Raw genomic sequence first — 11189 nt, 5'->3', positions numbered from 1 at the left:
CACTTAATTTACCAGATGCAATAATTGGTGCCTTTATAGAAAAAAGAAGAGGGAGGTTTAGATAATGGACAGACAACAGAGAAGACAGCCCCATGAAGACGAGGGGCCAAGAATGGAGTGGCATAGCTACAAGCCAGAGGACACCAAGCATTGCTGGGGCCACCAGAAGCTGGAAGAGTCAAGGAGGTTCTTCCTTAGAACTTTCAGAGGGAGCATGGGCCTGCTGATACTTTGCTTTCAGACTTCTGACCTTTAAAATTGTGAGGAAATTAAAAAAATTTGTCATTTAAGCCACCAAGTCTGTGGTAATTTGTTGGAGCAACCCTAGAGAGCTAATACAGAGGGTGATACTTCTTGGTGTTTCTTCCCAAATTATTCTTTAGTTTGCAGTTTACTGACTTCATCCAGTACAGGGGATCTTCTACTGAACAAATTGTGTTCCCAGCTTTGTTTGGACCTTAGCCTATGTTTTCCAATAGATTACTAATGAAAATATAGTGACTATATTCTTAAGATAATATTCATTTACTTATTTATTCATTTAACACACACACACATATATAGTAGGCCCAGAGTTTGTGAGTTAAGAAATATTTTCATAAGGGCTTATTTAACTGACAACATAGCACACTTTAGGAGCCCAAGTGCTGGATTGGAGTTCTTTGGTGCAGGGAAGAGGAAGAGAAAAGACATTCCTTCTCCTTTTTGGGACATGGAACCAACTAGACCTAATTTTTTTTTTTTTTTTTGAAATAGGAAAGTTTGTTCAACATCTTCCTCCCTTTTATCTTGTCCTTAGTCTTCTTGGTATATAGTTTCCTCAGGTGCCTTAACCCTATCCCTAACCCTGCCCCACTCCAGAAAGGATGCTATGCTCTAAGATTATTACTAGCACCTGCCCCCAATCTCAAACAAAATTCACCCCCTGTGCACTCTACTTTTTCTAGGATTTGGTTAATCATATTGCTTCTAATTTATATTAATGGATGAATGCTTGACTTTCTTACAATCCAGGAACATTAGCATTTTAAGAGAATACTTATGTATTTGTTACCTGCCTTCCCTGCAGCCACTGAAAAGTTGGAATGCTCCTTAAACCTTTATCTTTAATTTTTTTTTTAAATTTATTTTTGAGAGTGAGAGAGAGACAGAATGTGAGAGGGGGAGGGGCAGAGAGAGAGGCAGACACAGAATTTGAAGCAGGCTCCAGGATCTGAGCTGTCAGCACAGAGCCTGATGCAGGGCTCGAACTCATGGACTGTGAGATCATGACCTGAGCTGAAGACAGACGACCAACCAACTGAGCCACCCAGGCACCCCATTAAACCTTCATCTTTAAAAACAAAATAGTTTCATCACTATGTTTAATGTGTGTGGGTGAGTCTATTGGGGAGCCAAAGTTGCAATATTCATGGGACTGGAGGAGGGGGGTGTCAGTCAATGGTCTGAGGACCTCATCTGGGTGACCCAAAGTAAAGGGGAGTAGGGTCTAGTTTAAGGGGTTGAAGCAAATGGAAGAGAGTGGGTACTGGGTCTAACTGTACTGACTGGGAGGTGCATCTCGGGGTCAGAGAGTTGATTTGACACTGGGAACTCAGCATGAAGGTGATGAGAGAGAAGTGGGGCCAGTCACTCAATGTCAGTTGTATGAGGAGAGGAACAGAAAGGAATGACCTAATGTATTTTTCACCTTTTTAAAAGCAGACTTAGAGGAGTGCCTTGGTGGTGAGCTGTCTTTCTCTCTCTCTCTCCCAAAATAAAGAAGTAAATTAAAAAAAAAATAAGTGCAGACTTACAGTGTTTTACTTGTTTTTGAGATCTCAAAAATTAATGCCATCTATATCTATTTTTTTAAAGACTAGATTAATTTGGAATTAATTTCTGAGTAGGAGCTCAGAGGAAGAAAAGACCAATTCTGTTGGTGCTGAGAAGTGGAGAAAGTTTTCATAGAGATGTTGAGATTTAAAAAATTTTGTTTTTAATTCTCTAGTCTTCAAATTCAAAAAATTGTGGTAATACACATTATGTAAAAATTTACCACTTTAACTGTTTTTATATTTATGTTTTTATTATTTTTTTTAGAGAGAGAGAGAGAGAGAGCACGCAAGTCAGGGAGAAAGGCAGAGGAAGAGAGAGAGAGAGAGAGAGAGAGAGAGAGAGAGAGAGAGAATTCCAAGCAGGCTCCATGCTTGGTGTGGCGGCTGATGCGGGGCTCGATCCCAGAACCCAGGACCATGATCCGAATTGAAATCAAGAGTCAGATGTTCAACCTCTCAAGCTACCCAGGCAACTCCCACCTTGACCATTTTTATTTTATTTTAAAATTTTTATTTATTTTTTAGAGTTTATTTATTTTGAGACAAAGAGAGAGAGAGAAAGAGAGAGAGAGAGAACCAGCAGGGGAGGGGCAGAGAGAGAGGAGGACAGAGGATCCAAACCTGGCTCCGTGCTGACAGGAGAGAGCCCAATGTGAGGCTTGAACTCATAAACTGTGAGATCATGACCTGAGCCAAAGTCGGATGCTTAACCCACTGAGCCACCCAGGCATCCTGCCTTAATCATTTGTAAATGGCACTAGGTACATGCACATTCTTCTACCATCACTACCATCCATCCACAGAGCTCTTTTCATCTTGCAAAACTGAAACTCTCTACCATTAAACAATAACTTCCCATTCTCTCTTTCCCCAAACTCCTGGCAACTGCCACTATATTTTCTGTCTCTGTGATATTGATGACTCTGGGTACCTCATGTAATTGGAATTAATTAGTATTTGCTTTCTTGTGACTGGCTTATTTCACTTAGCATAACATCTTCAAGACTTATCCATGTTGTAGCATGTGTCAGAATTTCTTTCCTTTTTAAAACTGAATAATATTCCATTGCATACACATACCACACTTTCTGTATGTATTCATTTGTTGACGGACCCTTAGGCTGCTTCTACCTTTTGTTTGTTGTGAATGATAACTGCAGTGGATGTGGGTGTACATATATCTTTTTCAGTCTCTCCTTTCAGTTATATGTATATACCTAGAAGTAGAATTGCTAGATCTGTGCTTGTGTTTTAAGGAATAAGAAGTTAATTAAGCAGACCAGTCAGGAAGGGTGTGTCACGCAAGAGAAGAGTGGTACCAGAAGAGGGTACCGAGCTTGGGAAGCAGCAGATGGCTTGCTGTGGCTGAAAGACTAAGTGGGGGAAGGGGGTTTGAAGACAGTTGGGGCCAGAGGGTGGAGGCAGGGCCCTGCATGCCTGCTCAGGGTCTTGGCTTTGACTCCATAGCTATTAGAGGATGGTCTTAATGACAGTGTCACTCTGTCAGTTGAACATATGCTCTGGAAGGTCCACAGAGAGCCCTTCCAAAAGAGTTTAAATGATTTTCCCTTAATCAGTCCATTTCAAATAATTTAAAAAGTGTCTAGTATGTTGTTGACACTCAATAAATTACTTAATAATGGTAATTTTATTAGAAGAAAATAGAGGAGAAAATTCCTATGATCTCCAAACTCTGAGTTTCTTTAATGCGCCACAGACTTCCTGCATCCTTTTCCAATTAAATAAAATGCAATATCAGGCAGCTGTTGTCACAAATGGCCAAATTGCTTTTCTTAAGTGGCCACTTTTATACCCTTTTCTGCTGCCAGACAGAACTTTAATAGCATTAAGTACACTCAAACAGAAGAAGAAAGTAAATAAAAATTTCCAATAGCTGTTAACTTTGGACATGTAGCATGTAACAGTCCCATGCCAGTTCTGCTCACCCAGAGGTTTTTGGGACTCGTATCAGAGAAAAAGTTATTAAAATCCTTATAAAGGCAAAAATGTGCCATAGAAATCTAAATGTGCCAGTACTTTATTAAGAACCAAATAATCTGTGTTAAACGTACACATTCAAAGTGCTTGTAAAAACCACTTGCTGGAGAGAGAGAGAGAGAGATCTGGTAGTAGTCCAGAAACTGTGTTCTTTGAAATAGCACAGCATTCTCCATTGGCCTTCTTCAGGTTAATAATTTGTTGGATCTACCAAAGGTGTCTTTTTCAGGGCCTTGCAGTGTTTAAGGACAATGTTTAGATTTTTTTTTTAAATGGACTTGGGAAAAAGGCAAGTGGAAGAACCTGTGTTTCAGATGAAACCACAGAGATATGTTTAAGTGATTTTACCCCAAATTCTTGAGCCAGATGAATAGGCCAGAATCATTTCTGAGGGGGGCGGGACCTTGGGGAAAATCATACTCCTTCTTTTGCAAATTCCCAGAACCTTGTGGTGGCCAAATGAAATCTAATGAGCAATGAAACGGTCCTGATGGAGAGAAAGCACCAAAAGCATGACTTGAATTAGTATGTATGTTTTGTTGGTGGTGGCTGGACTTTATGGAGCATGCATTTCTGCTTATGTTTTTGTTTTTGTATGTATTTCTCTTCACTGAGAAGAAGAACAATGTTCTTTCTAAGCTAATGTGACACTGGGGAGAAAATTTTGGTCCTTTGATTGGAACACTTGTAGCCTACCTTCATAGCAGGTCAGAAAAGCTTGATTTGGCCTTACTACAAAGATTAGGATCCTTTAAACAATACCCTCCTTGTCTACTTGATAAGGATGGGAGCACATAGAATAACAGGGGATATATGACTCTTGCCAGTCAGTATAGATATATTGGCACTTCGGATGCTGATCAGAAGTCAGTCTTGTGTTATCCTAACCCAGCATCTACCTAAGCACGGACAGAATGCTGACACATGAGAAATGAAATCATTGCTTTGCTTTTGGTTGTTTGCTGTTAATAAGTTAAGCATCAAGCTGTCCAGGATTTCTAAGCCCCAGTCCTGCATTAAATTAGATGTGGCTTGGGGCACCTGGGTGGCTCAGTCGGTTAAGCGTCTGACTTCAGCTCAGGTCACTATCTCGCGGTCCGTGAGTTCGAGCCCCGCATCGGGCTCTGGGCTGCTGGCTCAGAGCCTGGAGCCTGCTTCGGATTCTGTGTCTCCCTCTCTCTCTGCCCCTCCCCCGTTCATGCTCTGTCTCAAAAATAAATAAAACGTTAAAAAAAATTAAAAAAAAAATTAGATGTGGCTTGGGAGGTCCTGACTCCTGTCATTATTCCACTGCTGATTTGTCTGGCAGGGATCTCTTTTCACATCTGTATAATAGGAACACTGATGCCTGCTGGGCCATCCTCATAACATATAGGTTGTGCAGGTTAAATAGGTGTGAAATATGACGTCCCATGGGAATGTAAGGGATTTATTATGGGATTAATAACATTGTTATTGTTATTTTGTCAAAAGTGACAGGGTGGGCTTGGGGGAAATGTGGGTGGAGGGAAGGGAGAGAGCTCAGACAAACTCAGTATCACACAAGCAGTGAGGAAGGCTTGCAGAATGTTTCCTAAATTACTGTGAAACCTCCCTTTTGCCCTTTAATCCAGGGTAACCTCACTACAAGTATGCCCCCGAATTCTTTGAGGTGACTGCTTTAGACCTTTCTTAGCTTGGAGTCAGCTTCTATTTCTTTGGTCTTGTCTCTGCCAAATTTGAGCTCCTGGCTCCGGACTCCTGTTCTGATTCTGCCTGCAAACTTGGTGTTTGCATTTGGTTGTCCTGAGGTTTGACTCTTCACTCTCTCTAGTTGAATTTAACCTGGATTACCCCTGGACACTGCCACAACCCTCTTGGCTGACAACTGATCTGGTCCAGCCATTGCCTCACCATTAGTAGGAACTGGACAATTTGAGTCCAGATGCTGGAAGTTCAGCCTTATTCTGGGATAAGCCAATAAACATGAGTTGGTCCCATAGATCAATGTGACTGTAAGCCTTGATTTTTCTTGTAAGTTCTCCAGTGCACCTATTTCCAATTCCATTGTGAATCTATTCAACCTCAGCAGCTATGTCCTTATCAGCAGGATGCCCATGGCAGCCATTTGGCCTGAAGGCATGGCTTCAAATGCTAGATAAGGACAAGCAGATTGTACCTTAGAGACCAACATTTTATAGTTTTTCTGCAAATTTCACCTTAAATATTAGTGTCTATAGAGATCTTCCCTAATTCTTGGCTTTTGTTTTGTGGTCACTTGCATTGTTATTCTTTTTTCTTGCCTCTGCATTAAATTCCTTTTCAATTTCATTCAAATTCACCTGGCATCTATTGAGCATGTCCTCTGTGCTAAACACTGTACAGAGATAGGTGACTCCTTGTAGTAGCTGATGGGTGGTTAAGTGTAACTGGTGGGCATTTCCTTCCTTCCTTCTCTAAAATTGGCCAGCCATTGGGTGTGAAAGACCTCTACATACAGCTGAGTCAGCATATGATGGGGGCGGGGGTTGGTGGTGGTAATGTGCAGACCTCATTTTGGGAGAATTTGGGAGGGTACATTGCTGTTTTGTGTGGCACCCATGGCTGGGTAGGGACACAGAGAAAGAAGAATGAAGATGGCAGTAGGAAGGGAGGGGGAAAGGATAGATGTCTCAGTTACACAATACCTTACTATGTTGACTGCTTATGAAGTTCTCCTAAGTATATTCTGGCACTTTATCACCTCCCCATGAAATGGTATTACTGGTCCCTTTTTACAGAAGAGGAAACTAAGAATTTTAAAGGGCTAAGTGGCTGTACAGGTCTTCTAATTAGACTGAATCTTCTACTTTTCTTGACCCTTACTCACTGTGCTCCAGCCACATTGGCCTCCTGGCTGTCCCAAACAAGCCTTGTATGCTCCTGCCTTAGTGCCTTTGTCCTTGCTATTCCTTCTTCCAGGAATTCTTTCCCCCCATTTAGCTACTTGGCTTGCTCCCTTACTGCCTGACCACCTGCTTATAATTGTCATTTCCCCCAGATAGCTCTATCCCCTTTCCCAGCTTTTCTTTTTCCACAACACTTTTTACTATCTAGCACACCATGTATTTCACTTATTAATTTTGTTTATTTACTGTCTGTCTCCCTCCATTAGAATGTAAGTGCCATGAAGGCTAGGAGTCTTGTCTATTTGATTCACTGTTGTATCCCTATAGTGCTACACCTGTTCCTGGAATGGAGGAGATCCTCAATAAATAGTTGTTGAACGAATGAATGAGGGTAATGATCTAAAGGCCAAACCCAGTCCAGCTGACTTCAAGTCTTTTCTTCAGTGTACATTACACAAGGCAAGGCCACTGGTTCTGAATTGGTGTTCAGATTGATGCAGAAATAAGTTGACATTACTGGTGGAGGTAGGAGCTTGTCATCATGGAACTCCTTCAAAATAGGATGTGTTTGGATGTATTACTTGAGAGTGTAGAATTCATATACTTGACATTCAGAGCTATAATATTTAATATATTTTGTCTTTATGCAAAATAGGCAAAGAAGTTCAATGTCCTCTTGGCGGATATAGCTTCATACTAAGGCTTATGATTTAGCGAGCACCTGTTCTCCCCTCCACATCCCTTTGTTGGGCAAGGTACAATCTGCATAGCTGTACATGGAGGCCCTACTGTGATGTCAACAGGGAAAACACAGCCATGTGCTGATGTGGGTCTCAGGGTCTGTGGGCTGTTGAATTAGGGGGAAGGAGGTAACCTTGCTTCCCTCTTTACAATGTGCCCATTGGTCACCAGAGCTGCCAGACGTGATTTGTGGGTGAGAAGGAGAGAAAGCAATGTATTATAAAGAAAGGGGAAGACTCCACTCAAGTCTCCTGCCTCAGAAGTACAGGGAGCCAGGCAACTGTGGGACAGCATCTGGGAAGATGTGTATAGTTACCTGAGAGGCTCTTCTGAGACTATCCCTCCGCCTTCTTCCTGGCTTTCTGTTCCAAAGGAAGTTAGGGAACCAGATATATGAGTAAGAAGAGTGGATGCCAGGGAGCAGATGCAGTAATAATCTCATTATTAATCTGGGAACTCAAGGGTAAATCTATAAAACCGTGTGTAATATGGTGTGTGATTTTGGATTCTTGATGAGGGCCCTGTGAGCTTGGCTGTGCATCTAGGGCTGGGGATGTAGGGAGAATGTTTCCAGGGCTAGGGGTATTTGCTCTGGGGGAACGTGTGACTTAGTGTGTTCTCTGACCACATCTTTTAATGAATTCTTTCTTTTCTCAAATGAAATTGATTAACTGGAAACAAGTTGCTAAGACATTGGACAGAGTATCCACTGTGTTATCTTGCCTCCAGAGATGGGTGTTATCCAGAGTTGCAGATTTAGGAGAACATCAACCTTGGAGAAGGGAAGAGTTAGTGTTCAGTAGCCAGGTATCACTGTGGAGAGGTCATATAAGCATCACCCAGGGGTCATGGACTGCTCAGAGGCTGGTCTAATGATTGGATTTGGCTTTGGATCTGATAAGACCTTTCTGCCCCTCCCTTGCTAGAAAGTCCTCATAACTAAAACTACCTCATGGTGGAACACAGAGGAAGAAGAAAGGAAAGGAACTAATGAGTCTTGAGATCCTGCAAGTACCTTGTATTCTCAGGTACTTTAAGTAGTATTTCCTCTTCAGTTCCTCTACAACCCAATCCAGTGTATTCTCCCACTTTATTGATGAAGAGACTAGACTCAGACCAGCAAGATGACTTTCCTGAGTCACACAGCTCATAGGGGTAGAACTGGATTGTAGACTCAAAGCTTGGCTTCCTTCTGGGAAACACATGGCTGCCTTCTTTATGGGGATAAACTGGGCCTGCACTCCCCAGGCATACATGTTCCAATCCTGTGGTTGAGATTGAGCTGGTTGGAGCAAGACCAGTCACGGGCTTTCAGGGGACAGGTGGTACAGAGGGTCTTCTTTCTCCTTGTCATTGAGCTCTGTTTACATACAGCATGTGGTTCAAATGAATAAACACTTGGAGATTCAGGATATCTTTGTATCTGTTCCTCTCTATTTCTGTTTGCCCTTTTCTTGCTAGGACCCAGAATGAGCCATCAAAGGAGGCTAGATTCAAAGACAGCATCCTTTTGGACTGGGACAAAAGCAGGGATTGAAACTGGATGTAGGGACAGTGTGGGGCCATGGTACAATGGTAGGTAGTTTAATGACAACTAAAGCTTGACTAATAGAATGGTTCTCAATCCTGGAGCATTACATGGTGATGCTTTAGTATATGTGCTGCTGAAAGGACCACTACCTGCTGAGGTTTTAAACAATACTGTTACCTAAGCCCCACCCCCAGAAATTTTGGTTTATTTAATTCCTTGGGGGTGAGGCCTGGGCATTGATATTTGAAAAAAAAACTTTATGGTAAGGAAATTTCCTCATATATATAAAAGTAGACAGAATGTTATAATAAACCCATGGGCACCCACCACTCAGGTTTTTGTTATTAACTCAAGCTGTCTTCCAAACCCGCACCTACTTCCCTTCACTTTACTGAATTATTTTGAATGAAATCTCTAATATTATATCATCTCATATGTAAATATTTCAGAATTTACCGTAATAAAGGACACTTAAGAAAGTGGGTTGTTCTAGTGGGGTTGTGCTGCAGTTGGCCTCCTACACCAGAAGTCAGGGAGCCCAACAAGGGATAAAGAGGGTGAAGGGGAAATGCAGAACTCTGGGAGAGCCCAGTCCTTCCAGTTCAGCTCAGCTTCTTTTCCCCAGCATTATTTATTTCATTAGGTTCAGAACAAGATTTCTCTCCTGAGTTGTGGGTCCATATATCCAACTAACCATAGAAATCTCCACCTGGATAGACCATCTCAGTCTCTCTCCTTTTATTGTCTGTCTTGCACTCCTCCAGGACAGCAATCAGGAAGTAATCTTGTGATCTTCCCTTTTCTCACTCACACCTCCACTATCTGATGAGTGGCCAAGCTGCAAAGAGATTTTCTATAGTGAAAAGACTCCCTCCCACCTCTGTCCCCTAGAGGCTATCAGAGTTACCAGTTTCTTGTGTATTGTACCAGGATATAGTGGCATACACAAGCGAAAACATATACATTTCTCCTGTATGTGACTGTAGCATATTATGGACAACTTTTGCTCCTTTCACTGTGTTTGTCTTGAAAAAGACAAAGGAACTTCCTTATTCTTTTTTGTAAGTTCCTAAATGTTTCATTATAAGGCTACAGTAAGAATCCACTCATGGACACTTAGGCTGTTTACAGTACTGTTGCAAAGACTATTGTTAATATGGCATTTTCAACATTTAAAAATATATCTATAGGATAAATTCCTGGGATTTAAAATATATCTATGGGGTAAATTCCTGCTCAAAGGAAATGTAACTTTTGAAATTTTGATAGATATTTCTAATTTATTATATTTGTACTTTTTTTAAAAGAAAGTATAATAATGACACTCATATAGATATAAAATGAATGTGTATCAGAAATTTTAGTTAATTCTTTAATTAATGAAGAACGAGTAAGATGTCACAATCAGTTCAAAGGACAATTCAAAGTACCATACATACATAGGCAAGTGATGAATACTGAACTGAATTTACAAATAGAGGCAAACTAGGTCAATAGTCAATTATATTCCCCTGTACACAATATATTTCAAATATATATTTGAAATATATATTTCAATATATAAATATAATTTGCCTTACTGTCAATTTTCTACAACTTACAGAATTGTAAAATAGTTTAAACAGTGAAGATGGTGAAGTAACTCAGAAGGAATCTTAGACTGAACACCAAATGATCTTTCTCTTATCCCTTCACAATTCTTTCATAGTTTTTCCAATTGCTCCTTCATAAACATTTGATCAGCTTATAAGTTCCACCCATAATGTGTAAGAGACAGGATCTTCTTTTTAAAACACAATTATAGCATTTCCATTTTTAATAACTTTTCATGGCCCTACTTTTGCCTTTAAGAGGAATGACTCACACCTCAACAGGATTACGAAGTGCCTGAGGATATGGCCCTTGCTTACTTCTCTAGCCTCCTCTCCTTTGACCAACCTGAAACATTTGTCATTCTGGAAAGTTCCCTGCTATTTTATCCATCTGGGCCTTTGCTTATGAGGCTGGTCTGCCTGGGATGACTTTTCCAACCTTAGCTGTCCCAGTATGTCTCACATTTCTTCTTCTTCTTTTTTTTTTTTTAAATGTATTTATTCTTTAATTTACATCCAAGTTAGTTAGCATTTAGTGCAACAGTGATTTCAGGAGTAGATTTCTTAATGGCCCTTACCCATTTAGCCCATCCCTCCTCCCACAACCCTTCCAGCAACCCTCTGTTTGTTCTCCAGATTTAAG

Source organism: Neofelis nebulosa, chromosome 6 (assembly GCF_028018385.1).
Source record: "Neofelis nebulosa isolate mNeoNeb1 chromosome 6, mNeoNeb1.pri, whole genome shotgun sequence".
In the NCBI taxonomy this organism is placed as follows: domain Eukaryota; kingdom Metazoa; phylum Chordata; class Mammalia; order Carnivora; family Felidae; genus Neofelis; species Neofelis nebulosa.
This window is presented reverse-complemented; position numbering follows the sequence as displayed.